General features: G+C 39.5%; 1 long non-coding RNA gene across 5 annotated transcripts in view; it reads right to left on the reverse strand.

Annotated features, from left to right (window-relative positions):
- The window catches only part of LOC129529122 (uncharacterized), a 201153-nt gene that overhangs the window by 164386 nt on the left and 11004 nt on the right, over window positions 1-25763 (reverse strand). For 3 of the 5 annotated variants that reach the window (XR_008674541.2, XR_008674538.2, XR_008674539.2), the window contains exon 2: window positions 14021-14140. This is a non-coding gene — a long non-coding RNA (uncharacterized lncRNA). Of the gene's footprint in view, window positions 1-14020; window positions 14141-15955; window positions 16079-25763 lie in introns of all 5 variants that reach the window. The other 2 variants (XR_008674540.2, XR_010132283.1) reach the window with 1 other exon arrangement.

The following is a 25763-nucleotide window of genomic DNA, read 5'->3' on the forward strand; positions in this document are numbered from 1 at the left end:
TTACTCTGTCTACCAGATAATAATAATAATAGTAATTATTCAACATCAGAGATGTTAAGTGATTTGCTTAAAGACACCCAGTAAGTGTGAAATATGAATCTTAAACTCAGGTCTTTCTTTCAAGTCCTATATTCTCTCCATTTTTACTTGTCTTAAAGTTCTCCAAGTTTAAGAACCATTTTAACATGGAGAGATGGTAGAAAGCCTTCTCAAGTCAAAGTGAATAGGGTGAGCCAAATTAGGGAAGGCAACAGGGGGCATTCTGGGAGAAATCCAGTGGTGCATTCTGGGAGCCCTTTCATGTACTTAGCCTCATCCAATGCCCAGGGAGATGTGAGACTTCGCGCAGCCCACAGGGCAAGCTTTTCCCTGCCTGTGTTTGCCTGCAACAACAACTACTACTGCCTCTAGCAATGTCTGGAACCATGTTCCCTGCGTAATAAGAAAGTATAAATGGAGGACACAGTATTGAAGTATTGAAATCACAAGATAAGGAAGATTAAATTAGGCTCTGCCTTCCTGAAATGCTCCCAGAGCTAGAGCTGCATGGGAGCAAGGCCAGCTACCAGATCTTGGGGCTTCTCCTTTAGCAAAGGGGAAAATCCCAGGCCCTGCAGGCATTTCAAGCTCAGGGATTGGTGGAGGCAGATCTGTCAGGAGCCCCGGTAACACTACAAACCAGGAGGGAAGCTGACAGGAGGACAAGCAATGCTGGCATTTTCCTCCCTTGGAAATCCCAGGGACTCTAACACCAGAGATCTGAGGCTGATCTGATGCTCCAGCAACTACATAACCTCCACCCTGCCTGAACAGCCTCCTACAAATAGGAAACTATAAGCTTTCCATTATCTCAGAATAACCATTTGTAGGACTAGAGTCCGTCCATCAGCAGTAACTGTTCTTACTCAACCTTGATAAAAGCTTTGCCAGATGAGTTGGGCTCTGTTTAAGTTTACTAGGCCTGCCATAACAAGGTAATACAAACTGGGTGGCTTAAATATAGTATCACAGTTCTGGAGACTAGTAGTCTGAGATCAAGGTGTTCACAGGACCATGTTTTCTGAAACTCTGGGTAGAATCCATCCTTGCCTGTTCCTCGTTCCTAACGGTGGCCATCAATTTTTGGCATTCACAAGCTTGTAGCTGTGCTATGCCAATCTCTGCCTCAGTCATCGCATAGCATTCTCCCTGTGGGTCTTTATCTTCATGTGATGTTTTCTTCTTCTTATAACAACACCATTCACATTAGATGAGAGCACATACTAATGACCTCATCTTAATTTGATTGCACCTGCAAAGGTACTATTCCCAAATAAGGTCACATTCATAACTACCAGGGGTTAGAACATCTACATATCTTTTGGGGAACATAATAACCCACAACAGGCTAATATTACTATATCCACTTTTTGGAGGTAGAAACTGAGGCTCAGAGAAACCAAAAGATTTATGTAACATCACTGTGGTGAATCAATGCCATAATGGCCCCAATATTTTTCCTGCCTCTCTGAATCTATCTATTGGTAGTACATTTCCCTGCTGATGCTGGGCTTGGCCATGTGACTTGCTTCAGCCAATAGGACAGAGCAAGTGTGATGCCAGCAGAGGCCTGGAAAGTGCTTATGCACTAGGATTTCTTCTCTTGCATACTCTGGAACACCATGACCATTGAGTGAATAAACCTAGGCTAGCGTGTTAAGTGATGCGTGACCATGTGGAGAGAGAATCCAATCATTCTCATGTCACTACATGAAATCAATCAGCACCAGCCAAACCTCCAGCTGACCACAGATGCATGACCAAACCCCACCAAGATCAGGCAAGCTCAACCTGAATCAGCAGAACCCTTAACTGATCCATAGATTCATGAACAATTATGAGTGAATGATTGTTTTGAGCCACAAAATTTGGGAGAGGTTTGTTACACAGAGAAAACTGATACAGTCACATAGGTGTTAAATGGCAGAGCTGGAACTTGTAATCACCTGTTCATACGACACAGTTCTGAATCAATGGGATGGTGATTCATAATTTTCCTGTTGGCCACAATATGAGTTTCCCATGTGTCCACCAGCATCGAGCCAATATACAGAGCCTCTAACTATATTAACTTAAATATTTTGCTTTCCTTCTTTTTATTCCTCCTTCTCTAAATTATGAATAGAACGTTACGGGTTTGCCCTTTAATTATGTGCTTTCTGGCTTTGAAGAGATTGACTAAAATCTATGGTGTTAGTGGTGAAGTAAGCAAGAAAAGGGAGAGAATGAAGGCTCTGTAGGTGAAAGAACAGTCATCTTAAAAACCAGTCAGTTGGCCCAGTATAACGTAGCATTTGCCTGCCTCAGTTGTGTCCCAGGGCAGACGGAGAGTTTAATCCTTGCCCCTCTCATATGAAATAGGCCACCACTAGGATCCTCAGTATATTTCTTTTTTTAATCTCTCTCTCTCTTCTGCAGGCTTATGGGTGGAATGCAAGCTATTGGAAGTATTTGAAGATGTGACCAAGGAAGCTATGAGAATTGGAAATGAGGCAGTTGTTTAGAAATGGGCTGATGTGTTTGTGGTAAGGTGGAAGGAGGAAGGCAGATGAGGAAAGGAATGTGCAACTGAATCAATTAGCTGTTACTATGTAACAAACTATCCCAAAACGTAGTGACACAAAACAACAACCATTTGTTATTTCTCATGAGCTTACATTTCTACTAGGAAGTTCTGCAAATCTGGATTGGTCTTGGCTGATCTTGGCAGGGCTTGTTCTGGCATCCACTCTCAGCTGCTGAATTAGCTCTCAGTTCCTGGTTCAGGGTGGCCTTGGCTTGGATGACTTGGCTCTGCTCCATGTATCTTTCACATCCTTCCAGCAGGCCAGCTCAAGCCTGTTCTCTAGATTGTGGCAAGGATCCAAGGGAAAGAGAGAAAGCCAAAATGTTCATGCCCTTTTTTGAGCCACTTTTTTCAATGAGTTGGCTACTGTCTCCCTAGCTAAACACATCTCAGCCAAGCCCAGAACCAGTGTGGAAGGTCACTAACCAAAGCTGTGGGTAAATGGAGGCATGGAAATCTGTGACCTTTAATGCAATCATCTACAATAACAAGCCAATGACCATGAAGCTGGACAGAGAAATAGATTCCTGGGAGGAAGAATAGCAAAATGTCTGGAGTAAGAGGAATTGGGGTATTTCAGGGAACTCAGCAAACAGTGTGATGACAAAATGAAAGCACAGTCATGCAATCAGCACCTGGGTAGATACTTAGGTTGGAGTCTGTGTTGACCCAGTCTGCAGGTAACCCTCAGCCTGGCCCAGCATTTCACTGCCCTCCTACTACTTACCCAGAAACGACTCTCCTGTATTGATTCAGCAGGAAAGAGGAAACTCTCCTGGAAGACACAAGGGCAGATCCAAGCAGGAGCTAAGGTTTTCCAGAATGTGGTCTTAGGTCTGTGAATGGCTTTCGGACAGAGGCACAGCTGAACATTCCCATGCTTTCTGTGACTTTAGAATCACTACCACCTCTTGACTATGCACCTCTTGACTAATTTCTATTTCTCAAATTATAGAATAAAAAATGCTGATTCTAAGGATAAAAACACAACAAATAATCCAAAAGTATATAAGATGAGAAATAATAGTGTGAGTTCTATTCCATTCTCCAGAGAATAACAACTGCTCTCAATTTGGGCACTTCCTTTCTGTCTTTTTCCTGCACATGTACTTTTTGCATGTGTCCTTTGCACATTATTAACCATACTTGGGTAATGATGCCAACATTACAAGCATAACTTTCTGACAGCCCAGAAAGCCAACCTTGTCTTCTTCCTTGTTCAACCCTTGTGCCATTCTGCCCTAACCAGAAAAATACTCCACTTGGTAATGATTCTCTCTCTGTGTCTGTGAAAAATAACATTGGAAAGTCTAATGTGGAAATGTTGAACCAGGCTGGGCATGATGGTTCATTCCTGTAATCCCAGGACTTTGAAAGACCAAGGTGGAAGGATGGCTTGAGCCCAGGAGTTCAATACCAGCCTGGGTAACATAGTAAGACTCCCATCTCTACAAAAAATTAAAATTAACCAGGCATGGTGGCATATGCCTGTAGTCCTAGCTACTCAGGAGGCTGAGGTGGGAGGATGGCTTGAACCAGGAGGTCGAGGCAGCAATGAGCCATGATTGTGCCACTGCATTCCAGCCTGGGTGACAGAGTGACAGCCTGTCTCAAAAAAGAAAAGAAAAGATACAAAAGAAATATTGAATCAAAAAATATAGGTAAAAGTGAAACAAAACGAAATTTAAAAATAAATATGTATCAATAGATAAAAAATGGTAAAATGAACAAGATGTGGAAAATGTTGTAGTCTCTATATCTGGCCTAATATTTAATCTAAGAATCTAATGCAAATTTCTTACATCATGAATAAATATGGATGATGGGCCTAGAGATCAGATACATTTTAATAATGAGCAGACTAAGTGAGGCCTCATACCTCTCATCTCCATGTGTAACCTAATTAATTGGGCCATTTCAGTTGCAGAACACTCACTTCCATAACTGTCTTCTACTTCAGAAGTGTGTGTGTTTCAGTTAGAATTTGATTTGGGTGCAGATGCCTATGATAGACAATACAAAGAGTGACTTAAAGAAATAAAAGTTTATATTCCTCTCACATAAGAAAAATTTAAATTTAAATAGTGCAGGGCAGATTTAGCACTCCATGGTGCCAAGAATATGAGCTTCTTTTATTTTGTTGCTCATGGCCTTCACTTTATGGCTCAAAATGGCTGCTGAAACTCCAGACATCAAACCTGCATTCCAGCCTGCACAGTAGAGGAAGGAAGTAAAGAAGGGTAAAGGCTCATTTTCTAAGGAAATTGCTCATCAGCCTCACACAACACTTCCTCATACACTGCATTAGCCCAATTTAGTCATATGACCACACCTAGCTGCAAGGAAAGCTGAGAAATGTTGTTCTTGTTCTCAGGGGAGATGTATGTGCCAGGCTAAAAATAAGGTGTTCTGCCACCAAAGAAGAAGGGAAAGGGGGGCCGGGCGCGGTGGCTCACGCCTGTAATCCCAGCACTTTGGGAGGCCGAGGCGGGCGGATCACGAGGTCAGGAGATCGAGACCATCCTGGCTAACACGGTGAAACCCCGTCTCTACTAAAAATGCAAAAAATTAGCCGGGCGTGGTAGTGGGCGCCTGTAGTCCCAGCTACTCGGGAGGCTGAGGCAGGAGAATGGTGTGAACCCGGGAGGTGGAGCTTGCAGTGAGCCGAGATCGCGCCACTGCACTCCAGCCTGGACGACAAAGCAAGACTCCGTCTCAAAAAAAAAAAAAAAAAAAAAAAAAGAAGAAGGGAAAGGGGATATTGAAGTTCAAGTGGTAATCTTAGACATATAAAGTCATCAAAATTATTTCCCCCCCAAACCCTTTTGAGAAACTGAGTGCGTAAAGATAGATTATGACTGGGCACTTCAAACTTGTTTTAAATATACAATTGGCCAGGCACAGTGGCTCACACCTGTAATCCCAGCACTTTGGGAGGCCGAGGCGGGTGGATCACCTGAGGTCAGGAGTTTGAGACCAGTCTGGCCAACATGGCGAAACTCTCTCTCTACTAAAAATACAAAAATTAGCCGGGCATGGTGGCATGCCTGTAATCCCAGCTACTCAGGTGGGAGGCTGAGGCAGGAGAATCTTTTGAAACTGGGAGGCAAAGGTTACAGTGAGCTGAGATCACACCACTGCACTCCAGCCTGGGTAACAGGGTGAGACTCTGTCTCAAAAAAAATAAAATTAATAAATGAAATAAAAATACAAATAAATATACTATTTTTTTCAAAGGATAGAAGGAGCATTGTCTACGTTAAATACTGCAGCAGATTTTAACTGATTGCAGCCCAATTTGTTTCCATATCCCCAGAGGCCATCCCAACCCAGAGGCTTTCCCATAGAACCATGGGGAAAGATCTCAATTTTCTACACTCTGGCTCTGAGATAAGGCAGCACTCTCTCAGCCCTTTAAAGGGGGAGAAGGATGTTAGTTCTGTTCCTTAGGCAAGAGGGCCTCACCTGTGGCCAGTCAACCCCAGGTTCTGCAAGAGTGAGAAGCAGAAGGCCTACTTTGCGTTGCCTCTACCTGAGGAGAAGAAGCCAGGTGTGCTCTCAGATGGTCAGGGTAGTGCTTGGGAAGATGTCGGGAGGATCGGGTAGAAAGCTGAGAGTGAGCTTCCCTTTGCTCACTGGCTTCTCAGCCAAAAACCGCTGGAGTGGAAGAGGGACATTATGGGCCTGCAGCAAACTCTCTCTCAACCTTCAGTTTCCCAATGTATAAAATGAGTATGATGAAACTTGCCTCATAGATTCATTACAAGGGTTGTTTAAAAAACATTTACCAAAGTGCCCGCTGTATACCTCCATTTAATGCATGCAAGTTCCTTTCTCTTCTTCCTTTTGGAATAACATAACCTGATTGTAAGAACATGTTTCCACAAGACAACATGATGAGAAATGTTTGGCAAGATCTAGAATTGCAGTATGGTAGCCACTGGCCACATGTGGCTATTAAGCACTCCAAATGTGTCTATTGTAACTAGGAGCTGAACTTTTAATTTTATCTCATCTAAATTCATTTAAACTTAAATTTAAAACCTACTGCTTGATTAGAGTATTGAAAAATGTTTAAATGTATTTGGAACAATTTGGGTATGTGAATTTCCTTTTTCAACTATAAATCTTACAAAATCTAAACACAGATCGAGTATTCCGAATTAAAATTTAACATTCAAATTAAAATGTGCTACATGTAACAAATACATACAAGATTTCAAAAAATATACTATAAAAAAGAGAATGTAAATAAAGTCATTGATCATTTTTATGTTAATAACTTTCATGTTGAAATATGTTGATATATTGTGTAAAGTAGAATACAATATAAAACTAATTTGTCCTGTTTCTTTTGACTTTTCTGATGTGATGATTAGAACATTTAAAGTTACATAAGTGGTTTGCATTATATTTCCAGTGGACAGTGCCAAGCAGAGGATAGCAAATAATCATTTGGATTGAGTCTTCTCACCAGACTGGCTAGCGATTTTGGCCTTGCACAGACATTTCATTAATTAACTGAGCACCTATCCTGAGCTAGGGATAAAGTAGCAGTTGAATCAGAAATAAGCACATAAGCAAACATTGTAAATAAGACAATTTCAGATAATTATCATAAGTAGAAGGAAGGAAATAAAGTAATAAAAGAGAGAATAATTACCCAGAAATGGAGCTAGTTTCTTTATATGGGAGGGCAGGCAGAGAAGGCCTCTCAGAGGAAAGACATTTGAGTTGAGATTTGAAGGGTAAAGATGAGCTAGAAGTGCAAAAGTTTAGATGAGGGGAACATTTTACAGAAATATTAAATGGTTGTGCTCAAGGTCAGATAGCAAGCTGCTAAGTCAGACTAGCATTATATACCCAGACTGATCTGTGCCTAAGTCTGTGATCATATCCATTTGCGAGAGATGCTAATTTCCACTCTGACAAAATTGTTGACACTAATGAACTGCCCTCCCCCTTCCCCATTATACTTCAGCAGGGTATTGGTGGGGCATTTCCCAGTTAGATTCCTAAGAGCAGAAATCGAAAACAACAGTTCTATACAGGTAGGCATATGTCATATCTTGGAGAAAAGCATCCTTTCTACTCTTTTCAGCCTCTTGACTTCCTATGACAAGAACCAATTACAAATACTGCAGAGCAAGAATCAATGAAATAAAGAAATAATGGGAATGATTTCTGAGGACAGGAATTAAATAAGTGTGTCTTTCCAAAGCTATGACTTAATGGGGTCAGGATAACAAGCTCCAGGAATAGAAATGACCTAATGGGAAAATAACGGCAATTCTGAAAGAGGAATAGTGGGGATTTGGGTGTAAGGGACTAACCATCATTACAGTCCCGTGGGAAGTTATTAGATCTGGAAAGGTAGGCATCCCTTCATGCTAGACCGAAAAAAAAAAATGGATGTAATCAGCCATGTCGAGTTACAGAATTTCATAGGCAAACTAATGATGGAGCACCAATTTTTTCTCAGACTTAGGACCTCCAATATTTTTCTTTAACTCTGGGGGCTGCTGTGAAGTTACAAATATATGGTATGGAGCCATTTAAGCTCCAGATCTTGACCTTTTTTTTTTTTCTGATGCTGCTGCTAAGAGTCCAGAAATCTGGTCAGCCTTTGCTTTACTTCATAAGAAGAGAAGAGGGCTGAAAAAAATATTCATAGACACCAAAGCGAAGATGGAGAAAGATGACACCGGTGTTACAGGAATAAGCCTGGAGCTGAAGTGATTGGGAAGCCCAAAAGGACATCAAAAGTTACAGGATTTAAGACCACAGTCAAAGTAGCTGTGTCAAAAGAATAATTCAAGTTTTAAAAACTGATTTTTGTTTAATAAGAAAAATTATATGTCTACCTCAGAACTCTTTCTTTGGCCCTAGGTTTGTAAATCCAATTTCCCACTTGACTTCCAACCCCAAACAGAAATTAGGATATTTTATCGTCACCCCAAATGGAACATGGCTAAAATAGAACTTTGGCATTCTATGCCTAGCTTTTCCTATCTGGGGAAATTGACACTACTTAGTTGCTCAAGGCATACCATCCCACATCCATTTTATCACCAAGTCCCGTTCATTCTGCCTCCAAAATATATTTAGAAACTTTGTCTTCACTTAACCTCCAGAAAAGAGGTTAGGGTTAGGGTTTGGGTTAGGGTTAGGGTTCAAGTTGTCATCATCCTATGTGGCAGCAACAGTCTCTTAACTGGTGCCCTGGCTTCTCTCCTTGACCTCCAATCCCCAATCCATTATTCAGATAGCAGTCACAAGCCTACCCAGATCCAGGGGAGGAGATATAGACCCCCAAGCTCTCAGTGAAAGGAGTATCTGAGAATCTGTGGCCATTTGATTCTAAACTGCTGTATTCACTCTTACAGAAATCAGTCTCCATCCTACCTGTTGTAGAGCACTTCTGGCACTCTCACTGCTGCTGTCACTGGCCTTGACCAATATGAAAAAAAAACATCCACACCAGCTTCATCCTTTACAACGTCAATATTTTGCATGGTTTACCCACAGAAACAGGGCAGGCCTCTGTTGAAACCTTAAGGTCTTAACTCAGTCCAGTTCTGTATGTCTTCATTGTTAGCGCTAGTGTTTCAAACATTTATTAGTCAGATGGCCTTTGGCTAATTATTTAGTCTCCCTGGGCCTCAGTTTTTTCATCTGAATTAAATGTCCTTGTATCTCATCATTTCTAAGTGCTTTGCAAGTCAGCCAGCTCTATGAGAGTTCAGCCATTGACTATGCTCACAGGCCATTGACACACAGTTAATAATAATTTTTTAGTTGCATTAGTTTTAAGAGGGCTTGCTTCTATTTCAACTTTTCACAGAACATGATGCAAACCTCCTGAGGATCTGAGCTGTCTTGCCCTCCCTCCTCCCCAGCATCTTAAATTATTCTTACCAACTTTTGATGCTTTGATTGTTTCCATAGCCAATTCTCTAAAAGCTGCTTTTCTTTTGACCCAGCCAATTTGTCCCTATGCCAGTTTTCTAAGCAAACCCCTATCTGATTTGGCCTTCTAAAAAATTTCTGCAAGGTCTTCTTTTCTTTCTAACTGTTCCAATTTTGTTCTTGAGTCTTCTTATTCAAAAGAGGCTTCTATACCTTTTATTAGCGTACATTTATAACAAAAAGCAGTTTCTCTTGTTTGAATTTTATTTTGCTCTATGTTAAATGGACAATGCATGCTAAGGCAGAAAATTAAATTCCTTTTACATATTGGAGATTCATTTAAGCTGGGATAGAAGACAAAGATAATAAATATTTTTCAAAACTATTAAAAATTTTAAAAATCAATCATGATTAAATTGCTTACTAAGAGAAGGAATTTGTTTTATTTTGAAGCCTCTTTTTCTAAATTTTGGCTCTGAAATATATATGACTATATCACACATATATGCAAATGAAAATAATAAAAGTAAGTTCTAATGAAAAGACATTTAGCACATTTAATCAAACTAAACCACTTTGAGGCATCAACAATCCAGAGGAGTAAGGCTATGTGTGTGTGTTTTAAAATTTTTATTGCAGTATAACACTGACATAGAAGAACACACAAGTAATAACTATGTGATCTGATGAATTTTCACAAACTTAAAACACTCATGTAACCAGCAAAAGGGTTATCTTATTTAAAAAGTCTCACTGATGGGCTCTTGAGAAACACCTGTATAGTTGTCCTACCTTGTTATTAACTTTATGTAAGCATGAGGCTGTCTCTCCAACTCAATGATATATTCTACATGGCCAGATAGTAGGACTGTAGTTTATACCACACATTTTTTCTAACATAGTGGTAGCTAAGTGCCCTGAAATGAGGACACCCTGAGTAAATGAATATGAACTATATCAGACTCAGTTTATTAAACATTAATACACACAAATCTCTGCTCCACATGCTTTTGATTCCTATTTTATCTTCTATATCACTGGCCTTTGCTTCTAAGTCTTTTTGCTGTCACCAACCTCACTGACAAATTATTTAATCAATTATTGACAAAATGCTTAAGTTTCCTAGAACTCAACTATTCTTCATCTAAACCTCTCTCTGGCCGAGTTCAATTGGTCCCATGGCTTTAAATAACACCTATAAGCTAAAGACTCTTGAGTTATAACCCGTACTACAGCCAATTAATTGCATTTACGGCCCCAATTAATGGCCTTTCTATATCCCTCTCATATCTTGACATGAGCTGTTGCAAAGTCACATCGCAACAACTCACATCAAGAGGTGGAATCTATTTCATTACCCAGTGAATCTGAACTGGCTCTATAACTTTCTTTGGCCAATAGAAGGTTGGGGAATACCAACTGCATTACCAACTTTAAGCCTGTGCTTACTCTTGGAGCCCTCCGTCTACCATATGATCAAACCCAAGGCAGCCCACTAAAGAATGAAAAACCGCATGGAACATTACACTCACTGACAATCAACCAACCCCTGGAAGCAAAGCCATCTAACCAACTTGCAGCTGACTACTGATGCATGAGGTAACTCAAGCAAGACTAAATGAGTACCCCCAGCTTAACCCAGCTAAATAAACAACCTGCAATCTCATAGGGTAACAAAATAGTTATTGTTTTAAACTGCTGACTTTTGGTGTGGTTTGTTACACAGCAATAGCTAACTGATATACCAGCTTAGACATATGTGTAGACACGTATTCAACACCAATCTACACTTCCATGTAGACATCTCATAGCCATTAAAAAAATCTATACCAAATTTGATGTTTACCCCATCTAAAAACCTCTTCAATGTTTTCCTTTTGAAAAGTGGCCCCCTTATCTGTCCAGTTCTTCAAGCCAAAACTCTGGACGATACCATTGAATTCTTCCTTTCCTTCACTTTCCACATTCAATCCATCAGAAAGTCCTGCTGATTCTAATTTCTGAATTTTTCTTAATCCATTTAGTTCTGTCCACTCCACTCACATCATTTCTGCCAGTCTAAGCTGCTCGTGTCTTATGCCAACAGCACTACAGTAGCCTCCTGTCTGATCCCTTCCGAACCTCTCCAAACCTTTTTTACACAAAAGCTAGTTTTGGTTTAAAAATCCTAGAAGATCATGTCAGTTCCCTGCTTAAACCATTCAGAAACTTCTCATCATGCTTAGAATCAAATCCAAGCTGGGTATCATGGCCCATGAGACCCTCCATGACCTATTTCCTTTCCTTCTCTCCAGTCTTTCTTCCCACCACTCTCACTCTTTGACTCACTACATTCCAGCCACATTTGCCCAATTTTTTTTTTTTTTTCTGAGACAGTGTCTTACCCTGTCACCCAGGTTGGAGTGCAGTGGTGCAATCCCAGTTCACTGCAACCTCTGCCTCACAGATTCAAGCAATTCTCCTGCCTCAGCCTCCCTCCTGTGTAGTTGGGACACCAGGAGCATGCCTCCATGCCCAGCTAATTTTTATAATTACGTGTAGAGAGGGGGTTTCACCATTTTGACCAGGCTGGTCTCGAACTCCTGACCTCAGGTGATCCACCCACCTCAGCCTCCTAAAGTGCTAAGATTTCAGGTGTGAGCCACCATGCCCAGCCCATGTTTGCTTTCTTGCTTCTCCTGAAATAGCCAAGCTCTTCCTCATCTGAAGGCTTCTGCTCTTGCTCTTTAATCTGCTACAAAAATCTCTTTCCTTGCTTCTTGCTCTTTGCCTGGCGTCTTCCTTTACCTCTTTCTTATCCCAGATTAAGTCTCACCACCTTTTGAAGGTCTTTTCTGGCCACCCTGTCTAAAGTGGTCTTCCTGTCCCACCATTTTTCTCCATTGTCCCATCCTATTCAGTTCATTGAAAATATTACAATTGCTGATTCTTGGTGTATTTACTTAACAATATGTGTTTTCTTGCCTGTCTTTTCTACTAGATTTGAAATCTCATGAGGGCAGGATACCATGTCTACTTTGTTCACTTAGCATCATAAGTGCTTTCCACAATTTTTGGCCCATGGTAGGCACTCAGTAAACATTAGTTTAATAAACTAATCTAAGTCTTCCAATAACACTGTCAAGTAGATTTTTATTATCCTAGTTTTACAAATAAGAAATTTGAGGGCAGGCATTATTTGTATTACTCATACTCAGAGTAGAGAGACAGTATGGTAACCAGGCCAATTTGTCAGAGAAGTGGAGTGGGGACATGAACCCTATAGTTCCTATACAAAGCCCAGTCTTTAATTGCTCAATTCCCATGACTTGAAAAACAAGCAATTGTGCTCTTGAGGGACGGAGTGTTGTAAAGGGATGCGAAGAACAGAATGCTCCAACCCAGACAGGTGTTTCCCCCTCCTTGAACTGCTGCTGCCACTCCAAGAGTCATAACCTCACCCAATTAAATCCAGATGCAGGAAGGTAGGGATAGACAATAATGGCTCTTCTTCATACTTTCCACTCAGAAAAGAGGAAAATAGTTTCCTGAAGCCTTCTGTGGATATCTAGTTACATTTCATTGGCCAGAATTTGGTTCCACTCCCACTACTATCATTTGCAAGGGAGACCAAGATTGCCACTCCTGATTTACGTTCATCACCATTCATCATCACCCGGGCTAGGCTGGTTCCACCCAAATGTATCAAGATTCCGATATCTATGATGGAAGGGAAGAATGGCTGTAGATCATACCAGCAACAGCATTTGCCATAGCAATTGAATTACTCTAGGTTCTTTTGTCCCACTTTATTCTAGAAAATATGGATGTTATGGATTAAGTCCATGGACTAAGAAACTTAGAGCTCAATCTGATGATACTGAGTCTTGAAAAAGTTAGTCTACTCTTCTCAGTAATTGATGAACCCATATGTTGTATCCAAATAGTTCCAACCTCCCAGCGAAGGATAAATTTATATACCTGGCATAGAATAACAAAACCACACAACATAACAAGGCATTGTCCTAATGATAAACCTAAAATTGTCCTGATAGATAAATCCAGCCATGTTTTAAATTCAGCACTTTATAAGCAACCTAAATATGCTAATATCAAAATAAATCACTTTTGGTAAACCTCAGTGTTACCTTGTTCTCTTCCCCATAAAGACAACTTTTATTTTCCATAAAATTCAATCTACATATTTCTGTTTTACCAGCAGTCATACAAAAGTTGTTGAAAATTATTTATAGATCAATAGAGGCAAGTTTGGCATTGCAGAGCTGAGCTTTGGCTGCAAATTGGGAGACTGGGTTCTGGTCCTAGAACTTCCAAAAACTAGCTGTATGAATTTAGGCAAGTTACTTCATTTCTTCTTTGGTAAAATATGGAGATTAAAATGACTATATCTGATAACCCAACTGAAACCATTTGAACAATATATTAGTAACGGTAATTGATTCTAGCTGTTACAACAAACGGCCCCCAGATTATAGTAGTTTAACACAATTAAAGTTTATTTCTCACCTAACAGTCCAGTTGGATTCATGAGGCATTTTTGCTGTCTTTCCTCCAGGCAGTGTTTCAAGAACCCAGCTCCATTCATCCTATGATGCCACCATCCTCAGCATTTGGCTTCCATGGCTCCTGTAAGAGAAGAGAACATGAAGAACAAAACAGGAGGTTTTTATGGGAGGCATGTCGATTTGACCAGATACTTTGCCCAGAACCTTGTCACATGGCCTCTGCCTAAATGACAATGAGGCTAGTGGCTGGGTGTGGTGGCTCATGCTTGTAATCTCAGCACTTTGGGAGGCTGAGCCAGGAGGGTCTCTTGAGCCTAGGAATTCAAGATCAGCCTGGGCAACATAGGGAGACCTCGTCGCTACAAAAAAAAAAATAAATTAAAAATTAGCTGGGCATAGTGGCACATGCCTGTAGTCTCAGCTAGTTGGGAGGCTGAAGTGGGAAGATAGCTTGAGCTGGGAGGTTGAGGCTGCAGTGAGCCGAGATCACGCCACTGCACTCTAGCCTGAGTGACAAAGTGAGACCCTATCTCAAAGAAAAAACAAAAAATGAGGCTGGGTAACGTAGCCTGTGAGACCAGAAAGAAGCATCAGGATTGGCGAGTATGAATACCATCTCTACCATAAACATTTTTGGGAATATTTCTTTTTGTTTTAGAGAAAGGGTCTTTCTGTGTTGCCCAGGCTGGTCTCAAACTCCTAGCCTAAAGCAATCTTCCCACCGTAGCCTCCAAAAGTGCTGGGATTACAGGCATGAGCCAACAAGCCTGGCCCTGGAAATATTTCTTTCTCTAAATTCAAAGTAACTAGGGGGAATATTAATCTCATTCTAAATATTTTATTTTGTCACTCCCTATCCTTTGTTTTCAAACACCTCACGCTACTATTATGTGTTATCACGAGTCAACTGTTTACATGTCTATCTCCAGCTTTTGGTTGGGAGCTCACTGAAAAAGGAAACCTTTGTAATTCATTTTTGTATCCTGAGGGCTTAGCACAGAGGCTGGCACCTATTAGACCTAAGAAGGATTGGCAACTCTGGACAAATCAGAGAAGAAGCGTTGTCAACCCTTTTCTCCTGGTGATGATGATGATGATGGTCAATGTCCACTCCCGAATATCTATATTGGGAAGAGCTGGTTTGTAGGGTGAGTGTTTGTCTTTTGAGTGTATACTTGAGGGAGGGATGAAATTATGTTTGTTTTATACTCTAGAAAAATTGGCTAAAACAGCAAATGTAATTTTACAGAATGATGGAGAGGGCATACTGAGGTGGGAGGCAAATAATAGAAGGAGATGTAAAACTGTCAACCTTGATCCCCACAGTGATGGGGGATGATGACAGCAGGAGTAAGTTATGGGATGATTGTATGTTTGTAAACCTCAGTTCTCCTGCAGCATGAGCTGGCAGGATCCTCTCCTTGACCACCTCAGGTGACCTGCTGGAGCCCATAGATCTCACCAGGAGAGGGTATCGGGCCACCAAACCAACTGATGTAATAGTTCTTCTTGAGGACAGTCTCTAGCTCGCCCTCTATCCCATCCCACAGTCCAAAAATGCTACCCAGCATGGCCTAACCCAAAGTCTACTCCCAAATAAGTGATTCTGCAAGTTGCTAGAATTCAAAGATGCTCACACCCCAAGATTAGAAAACATCACTGTGGCAGTTTCAGGTTCTCAGCAAGCAGACCAAGAATGCACATGTGGGCTTCCTTTATTTCCAGTTAAGGATGCATTTTCGGTTTTTAAAGTTCAACAATAATAAAATCAGTTGAAAGCCCAACTTCTAGAGCAGTGCTATTCAATATACTAGCACTGGCCTGTGTGGCTATACAAATTTAAACTAATCAAAACTCAACAAAATTTAAAATGCAGTTCCTCAGTGGCAGTAGCCACATGTTAAGCATTAAATGGCCACATGTGGCTAGTAGTCACCTTATTGGACAAGGCAGCTGTAGTACATTTCTGTCATCACAGAAAGTTATGTTGGATAGCATTCCTCTAGAAGCTGCTTCCGTGAAGCTGTGTGCCAGCTTTCTAAGTCAAGTTCTGTCGATCCTATTTGGTAGAAAATATGATAAATGTTTTAGAAAATCACAAGAGGACTTTTATTTGGCTGAAATTTAAACATATGCATGCAATTTCTTAAAATATATTTTACATATTTGAAGGTTCAGTTCACCTTGGAAAGCCAAATTTCACATCTACAATATGAACAAAATTTCAACTTCCTGGAGCTCAGTGATAATTATGGATTATAGGATAAAAATAAAGTTAATAACTCCTAACAAGAGCATGAGCAATGTAAGACTATTTCCAGGTAACATTAGAAGCAAGAAATAACTAAAAAAGGACATTGCTTATTTTTAAGGGTATTATCTCCAAGTACATATCATTTTAAAGAATAAAATTTTGTGTTATCTTTTTCAATGCACAGATATTTCTTGTACATGTTAACCTTCTAAGCTGCATAATAAGATATGACATCGTTTCTTTCCAAGAAAAGAAGTTAGTTCACCTAAGAGAAAAATGAATCAGCCTGGATCCTATTTTATTATTGGTCCAGGAGAAGCAAGGACCCTACCTGACTTCAGGGAGACCATCTGGGCTAGTTATTAGAGCTGTTTATAAAACCCTGGCTCTCCTTCTCTAGGGGTGTGGGAGGACTCACTTCCCCACTCCCTAAAGTAAAAAAAGGCCACATGACTTGGCTTAAACATGAGTAAGAGTAATGAATGTCTCTTCCAGAAGAAGCATTTAAGTAACTGTGCTTGATTCATTCCCCCTTTCTCTCTACATTGACAATCATGGAATCCCAAGTTGGAATCTCCATCAGCAGATAACCACTAGTGAGTACGATTAAGAAAGGCTCTTTTAATCTACACTGGACACATAGCAAGAGGAAAAATAAGTTTTTCTTATATTAAGCCATTATGAGCATGAGGATGTTTGTTACTGCAGTATAACATGGCCTTTGCTGACCAATACCTCATCCAAATCTAGGTCACATGGCACCAAATGGCAACAGGGTTCTGAGTCTTTTGTTTCTATGAATACAAAGTGAAAAAGCTATATGTGTACAAATCAAGAATCAGATAAAGGTGAAGAATCAAACTTGACGAAAGCAATCCTAGGGGCTGGGCGTGCTGTCTCACGCCTGTAATCCCAGCACTTTGGGAGGCCAAGGTGGGTGGATCACATGAGGTCAGGAGTTCAACACCAGCCTGGCCAACATGGTGAAACCCAATCTCTACTAAAAATACAAAAATTAGCCAGCCATGGTGGTGGGTGCCTGTAATCCCAGCTACTTGGGAGGCTGAGGCAGAAGAATCGCTTGAACCTGGGAAGCGGAGGTTGCAGTGAGCTGAGATCGCACCACTGCAGTCCAACCTGGGTGATAGAGCAAGACTCCCTCTCAAAGAAAAAAAAAAAAAAAAAAAGCAATCCTAGGTCTGATTTCCTACAGACACTAAACATAGAAAGAAGAAATGGCTCGTTCATGTGAGCACAAACGGTAAAGAGGTTTATTTAAACTCTGCTGTGAGCTTGGGCCTCCTTTCCTGCCTGGTTGAATTTAAAAATACCATATAGACTGTGTATACCTAAGATGCTTTTCCTACAAGAGCCTTAAAATTTTCAATTCTCTCTTTCTAGATGTGCTGCCAAGAGAATTTTTTTCTTTAAGAACAAATAAACTAAAGAAATTAACATCCAGCTTGCTGAGTCACTTGCCTTCCACTTGAATTTTAACTACAAGGATCTGAAGACAGCCTGTGTTAGGCAGAGAAAGAAAGAGACAGAGAAAGAGTCAGGGAGAAGAGAGGAAGAGAGACGTAGCTGGAAAGTCAGGGAGAAATTCAAAGAGATGGAGAGAGAGACTGGTTCTGGAAAGAAAAGATAAGTTAAATAGAAAAAGGAAAGTAATCTTTGAAAGGTTTGTTTAAGACATGTATTTTCTTACTCTGTAGTGGGAGCGCTGAATAAAAATATTTAAATAAAAGCTGTAATGTGATTAAGGTTTGAGTTGGGGTTTAATAGTGGAAAGAGCAAGGTATTTAGAGTGAAAGATCTAACTTTTGTATTTATTTTTCATTTTTTAGTGTTTTTGCTTTTTTAATCCCAGGTCCTCTACCATTGACTATCTGACGTTAACAAAATCAGTTCGCTTTTGTGTCTTGGTTTCCTCATCTATGAAAAGGGAATAGAAAAACTTACCACATAAGTTGGTAGGGAAGACACAATTCTATAAAATATATTGGATGATCTGTGAAACCACCTGACACCAAAAGGGAATAATAAATTCCCTTCTCTCTTCTTTTTTTACACCATCTCTTTTTAAATCTACCAGAAACTTTCTTTCTCTATGAGGCTTCTTGAAGACTGGCTGTATACAGGAAAACTGTATTTCTAATTCTGCTATTTATTGGAATACTAAGTCAAGTTTTTCCTCTTTCTTATTCCATTTAGTCTTCACAATAACCATACATGAGTTTATCTTCATTTTACAGAGAAAACAGAGGCTTATAGAGGTTAAAAAAAAATTCCCAAATCCACACAGATAGTCTTTTAGTAATCTATTGCCATAATAACACAGTATTGAAATTTCCCCCAAATTCAGCAGCTCACAACAACCATTTTGTGTGATTCATCAACCTGTGGGTCCACTTGGCCGTTCTGCTGGTTGAAGCTGGCCTCAGCAGGACACACTCCTGCAACTACAGTCATCTGGGCTTTGGCAAATCTCTTTAGTCTATAGCCAAAGAGCAATAAGTGAGCAGCAAGAAACTGAATAATCTCTGACTCTTTTATTAAATAAAATGCTGATCTTGGGCCAGCTACCTAACCTTCCAGAACCCCATGCCAAGGCTCTCCTTTGGTCCAGTGCCTTAAACCCATGCAGTCCTGGGGTAGAGAAATGAGGAAGCCCATAATTCTGGCAGAAAGGCTGCCTCTCATTCCCAAATACCCCTGAGACAGATGAATGATAGCAGGATGGAGCCTGCCAAGGGCACACAGACGGGGCATACGGAATCGTCCAACCTCTCACCAATTCAAGGGCAGGGCAATTAAGATGCCAGAACTCACCACAGCCAGAGATGATTTATGTTAATGCTTTAGCACGATGTGGTCCACTAACCAGCAACATCAGCATCACATGGGAGTTTGTTAGCAATGTTGACTTTTGAACTCCATTCCAGACCCACTAAATCAGAATCTGAGAAGCACAGGTTCAGCAAGAATCGCACCAGGAGTATACCACTGGAAAAGCATGTGTAGCCAGATTTACTGTAGTAGATGAATTAACCCTTCAAGGCCCAGCACCTTACTGAGTTTCTGACCTCCCACCCAAGCACTCAATACTTTCCCCTGTCAATTGGCCCTGCTCTCTGGGATGAGGGCCTGGTATTTTTGCTTGCTCCGTATGCATTTCCTTCTTGTTTGCCTCATTCTGATTTTTCCTTGAAAGGAGTTTCCTTCCCCACTCCTAGTCGATGTGTGTCAGGTTGACTTATCATGGCTTCTGGGAATGAATATATGACCCAGGTCTGACCAATAAAAAAAAGTAGGGATTTTGCTGGAACGATTGGAAAAGTGGCATGTTCTTTTCTGCTGTTGATGATAATTGGCTGAGTCTATCTGAGAATGAAATCAACACAGAGATGATGAGAGATAAGTTCCTGATGACATTGTTTGAGCACCTAAATCCAGCCTTGCTTGAAACTATAGATCTGATTCCAGATTTTTTAACTGCATACGCCAATACATTTCCTTTTATCCCTAAGTTATTGTGGTCTGGTTTCTATAATTTGCAAGCAAAATGGTCCTGGTCTGCAAAGCCACCCTATGTTGTAAGCTTGATGCCCCCCTCACAAGTTTTTGCCACAACTTCCTGTCTCTCTTCTGTTTCCAATCACCTGTGACAGTCATTTTCCAATTTCCAAATTACGAAATTTTTACATATTATATTTGCTGTCATAACACAAGTGGGAATTGACCCCAGAGACTTGGGATAGACACAATTCTTCAATAACATAGAATAGGCCTGCAGTGCTCGGTTCTGTCTAGAAGCTCACTACTCAAACATATACTGTGGGGGAAAGTAACCGCCTGATGGTTAGAAGGCTGGCCCTGTATTTCCTCCTCTTCCTCAGTTTCCTCATTCATGAAATCAGCAGACATTTTGGAGATTTACTTCAGCCCAGACTTTTTAAGACACTCATAGTTAGGGGTTCCTGGTTTAAATAGATTGCGACAACTTAACATGCAGCTTAACAGGAAACACAGATGGCAGAAAAATAAAAAGTTGCCTCTATCAGTTAGAAAGAGATTGGTTGGGCGCACTGGCTCACGCCTGTAATCCCAGCACTTTGGGAGGCCAAGGCGGGTGGATCACCTGAGGTCAGGAGTTGGAGACCAGCCTGGCCAACATGGTGAAACCCCATCTCTACTAAAAGTACAAAAATTTGCCCGGTGTGGTGGTGGGCGCCTGTAATTCCAGCTACTCAGGAGGCTGAGGCAGGAGAATCACTTGAATCCAGGAAGTGGAGGTTGCAGTGAGCCAAGATCATAGCACTGGACTCCAGCATGGGCGACAAGTGGGAGACTCCATCTCAAAAAAAAAAAAAAAAGAAAGAAAGAAAAAGATTGGCTAGACCCTGTGTGTGGCATGACATCCTATTCCAACTAAACACAATGTTCTATTTTACAAATAAGAAAACAAGCTCAGAGAAGTTAATTGGTTTTCAAAAAGTCACACAGTACAGACATAGCAGAGGAAGAATGAGAACCTACAGCAGAGTTGAGAAGGTTCAACAGAATAACAGGTCATGTTTGGGCACTTGTATTCTGGAGCTGGCGCCTGGGTCCTGGCACTTATTAGCTGAATGTCCTTGGGTAAGATATTTAACTGCCCTGTGCCTCAGTTTACTCATTTGTTCAATGGGCATTATAATAGTATAAACATCAGAAAGTTGTAGGGCGTTAAATCTCTAAAGTGTTTAGAATGCTTGCAACTTACAACATTTTATATGTGTGTTTATTAAATAAATAAAAATAAATCTGACTTCATGTCCAAAGTATATTTTTCATACCCTGCAGCTGTCCTGTACCAGAAATATCTCTTCTCACAGGATCTCTTTAACGACCTGGCAATGTGTGTAAAACCTCACCTTACTCAATTCTTAAAATTACTCTGATTTTCTAGCTTGGTGAGAAGTCTCTAAATGCTTACTATGAATTAGTTACCTGATAATCTATCCTTAGTAGAAACTATCTGCAGCAGCAGATTAGGTCACTAGGGCTTCTTGAAGGGAGAAAGGAATTAGAAAAAAAGCATTGAGTGGATGGAAAGAACCAGAAAGAAACAAACAAGGCAACACCTATCAGTTTATTCATGGTTGACCCAAGGAATAGATTGAAATACCAGATGCACCTGAAAAATAATTTTTTCTCACTCTGGCACCCAAGCTGGAGTGCAGTGGGCTGGGTGGGGGGGGGGAGGTCATGGTTCACTCCAGCGTCAACCTCCCCAGCTCAAGCGGTCCTCCCACTCAGCCTCCCAGGTAGCAGGGACCACAGGCATGTGCCACCACACTTGGCTACTTTTTTAAAAAAATTTTTGGTAGAGACAGGATCTGACTGTGTTCCCTAGGCTGGTTTCAAACTCCTAGACTCAAGCAATCCTCCCGTTCGGCCTTCCAAATTGTTGGAATTACAGGTGTTAACAACTGCACCTGGCCTGATTTTTAAATTATCAAATCATGTTCAGAACTCACTTCAATCCAATTAACTGAGGATTTCTGGAAAGGTTACCCAGGCATCAGTATTTTTTCACTGTGATAAAATACATATAAAATGTACTATAATAATTTACTTTAATAATTGTCTTGACAATGTTTAAGTGTAGAGTTCTATGGAATTGAGTACATTCACATGGCTGTGCAACCATCACCACCATCCATCTCTAGAACTCTTTTCATCTTGCAAAACTTAAATGCTGTGCCCATTGAACAATAACTTTCTCTTTTCTCCATCTTCACCCTGACAACCACCATTTTACTTTCTGTCCCTATGAATTTCACTACTCTAGGTAGTTCACGTAAGTGAAATCAAACAATATTTGTGCTTATGTGACTTGCTTATTTCACTTAGCATAGTATCCTCAAGGTTCATCCACATTGTAGTATGTGTCCAAGTTTTCTTCCTTTTTAAGGTGGAAAATATTGCATTGTATGTATATGAATTTTACATATCCATGCCTCCATCGAGGGACACTTGGGTTGTTTCCCCCTTTGGCTATTGCGAATAATACTGCTATGAACACGGTGGGCAACTGCCTCTTCTAAACCTTGCTTTCAATTCTTTTGGATATATACCCAGAAGTGGAATTGCTGGATTATATGGCAAATCTATTTTTAATTTTTCAAGGATACATCTTACTGTTTTCTATAGTAACTACCATTTTACACTGCCACCAGCAATGCACAGGAGTTCCAATATCACCACATTCTTTCAATATTTGTTATTTTCAGGTTTTTTTCTTAGTATCTATTCTAAGAGGTGTGAGGTGGCTTCTCATTGGGGTTTTGATTTGCATTTCTCCAATGATTAGTGATATTGGACATCTTTTCATGTGTGTATTGGCCATTTGTATATCTTTTAGGAAAAATATCAGTTCCAATACTTTGCCCATTTTTGAGATGGGTTGTGTGGTTGTTGTTGAATTATAGCTTTTTATGAATTCTGTATATTAATTCTTTATCAGATATGCTATTTGCAAATATTTTCTTCCATTTTGTGGGTTGTCTTTTCACTCTATTAATTATTTCCTTTGATGCCTAGAGATTTTTATTTTTGATGTAGTCCAATTTACTTTTTTTTTCTTTTGTTGCCTGTGCCTTTGGTATTTCCACTTTTTTGGCTACTGGACATAATGCTGCTATGAACATTTATGTACAGGATTTTTTTGATGGATATGTGTTTTCAGTTCTCTTGGGTTTATGCCTAGAAGTAGAACTGCTGCATCATATGGTAGCTCTGTGTTTAAGTTTCTGAGGAACTGCAAAAATGTTTCCAAAGTGGCTACACCATCTTATACCTTACCAACAATAGATAAGTGTTATATATTCTCCACATCTTTACCAACACTTGCTATTTTTCATCTTTTAGATTAGAGATATCTTGGGGATGTGAAGCAGTATCTCCTTGTGGTTTTGATTTGCATTTCCCTAATGACTGATCATGTCAAGCATTTTTCATGTGTTTATTAGCCATTTGTAATCTGCTTTAGAAAAATAATTCTTAAATTTTTTTCTCATTTTTAAGTTGTGTTGTCTTTTTATTGAGTTGTAAAGGTCCTTTAAATATTCTGCATAGAAGTCCTTTATCAGATATATGATCTGCAAATATTATTTTCCTTTTTGCTTTTTGCCTTTTCATTTGTAAAATTGTATCTTTAGAAACACATTTAACTTTTTTTATTTTGAGGAAGTCAGATTTATAATTTGTTGTCATTTGTATTTTGGTGTTCAATGCCTGATCCAGGGTCATAAAAATTTGCACATATGTTTTATGCTAAGATTTTTATAGTTTTAGCTCTTAAAGTTTTGATCAATTTTGAGTTAATTTTTTTCTATGATATGAAGAAATGGGCCAACCTCATTCTTTTGCAAATGAACCTCATTCTTTTGCATATTTTGCAGTTTTCTGAGCATCATTTGTTGAAAATACTGCCCTTTCCCCATTGAATGGTCTTGGAGCCTTTGTCAAAAATGATTTGACCATACTATACGCAAGCGTTTATTTCTGGACCCTCTATTCTATTCCATTGGTCTGACTTTATGCCAATACTACACTGCCTTGATTATGAAGCTTCATTGTAAGTTTTGAAATCAGGAAATCTGAAACTGCAACTTTATTCTTTTTTTCAATATCATTTTGGTTATTTAGAATCCCTTGAGATTCTACATGAATTTTAGAGGGATTTTTCTATTTCTGAAAAAAAATGTCAGTGAGATTTTGATAGGAATTGCATTGAACCTACAGATCACTTCGGGTAAGTTAGTTTTTCTATATGGTGTGAGAAACAGATACACCATTTTTTTGCATGTGGATATCCAATTCTTGCAGCACCATTTGTTAAAAATACTATTTTTTTCCACATTGAATTCTGTTGTCACCCTTGTCAAAAATAAATTAATCATAAATGAAAGGGTTACTTCTGGACATTTAATCTGATCCCATTTATTTGTTTTTCTGTTGGTGTCGTAAAGTCTTTATTACTATACCTTTGTATTAAGTATGGAAATGCGGAAGTGTGACTCTTCCAACTTTGTTCTTCTTTTTCAAGATTTTTTGGCTATTCTGGGTTACTTGCATTTCTATATAAATTTTAGAACCATACTGTTTATTTTCCCAAAAACATTTCTGGGTTTTTCAGTAAAGTTTTTGTTTTGTTTTGTTTTGTTTGTTTGTTTGGAGATGATGTCTCTCTATGTTGCCCAGGCTGAGCTTGAACTCTGGGACTCAAGGGATCCTCCCACCTCAGCCTCTTGAGTAGCTGAGATTACAAAGGTGAGCCACTGTGCATAGCTGGGAAGTACAATTAATGTGATAAGTTTTAAAAATCTAGTTCAAATTAATACAAACTTGATTTTGATAGTACACCAAAACTTTGCTCTGACATAGCTCTATTCCCTCCTCCCTCCTTGGTGCTTTTATTTTCATACAAATTACATCTGTATACATTATAAACTCATCAACATAGTTTTACAATTATTGCTTTATGTAATTTCAATCAGATAGGAGAAGAAAAAATACAAACCAAAATAACACAATAAAGCTGGCTTTTATATTTCTCTTTGTGCCTACCTTTACCAGTACTTTTTATTGTTTTATGTGGATTTGAGTCACTGTCCAGTCTCTCCATTTCAGCTGAGGCACTTCCTTTAGTACTTACAGGGAAGGTCTGTTAGCAACAAATTATTTTAGTTATTGTTGCTGTTTTCCTTCCTTTTGAAGGATAATTTTGTTGAATATAGACTTCTTGGTTGAATGTCTTTTTCTTTCAGTACTTTAAATATGAGCATGTCATCCCACTGTCTCCGTGGTTTCTAATGAGAATCTTAATCTTATTAAGGATCCCTTGGACATAATGAGCCATTTTTCTCTTTCTGCCTTCAGTATTTTCCCTCCATGACTTTTAGTTTTGATTGTAATGCACGCAGATGTTGATCTCCTTAAGCTTATCCTACTGGAGTTTGTTGAGCTTCTTGGGTGTTTAGATTAATGTTATTCCTCAAAATTTTGTTAGTTTTGGCCATTACATCTTCACATGTTCTATTTACCCATTTCTCTCATCTCCTTTTGGTTTTCCTTTATGCTGACTTAGTATGCTTGATAATGTCTCACTGGTCTTTGAGGCTTCATTAGCTTTTGTTCATTCTTTTTCCATGTTGCTCAGACTGAATCATCTCAATTGATTTATCTTTGAAATTGCTTGTTCTTTATTCTGCCACCTCCAATATGTTACGGTGCTTCTCTAATGAATTTTTTTTATTTCAGTTATGATATTTTTCAACTTCAAAATTTTTATTTGATTATTTACAATACCTATTTATTTATTGATATGCTCTGTTTTGTGAGACATCTTTCCCATATTTCCCTTTAGTTCGTTGGACACGGGCTAGTTCATTAGTTCTTTAACACATTTATAAGAGCTGATTTTAAGTCCTTGTCCAGAAAT

The sequence above is a fragment of the Gorilla gorilla genome, chromosome 21 (assembly GCF_029281585.2).
Source record: "Gorilla gorilla gorilla isolate KB3781 chromosome 21, NHGRI_mGorGor1-v2.1_pri, whole genome shotgun sequence".
NCBI lineage: Eukaryota > Metazoa > Chordata > Mammalia > Primates > Hominidae > Gorilla > Gorilla gorilla.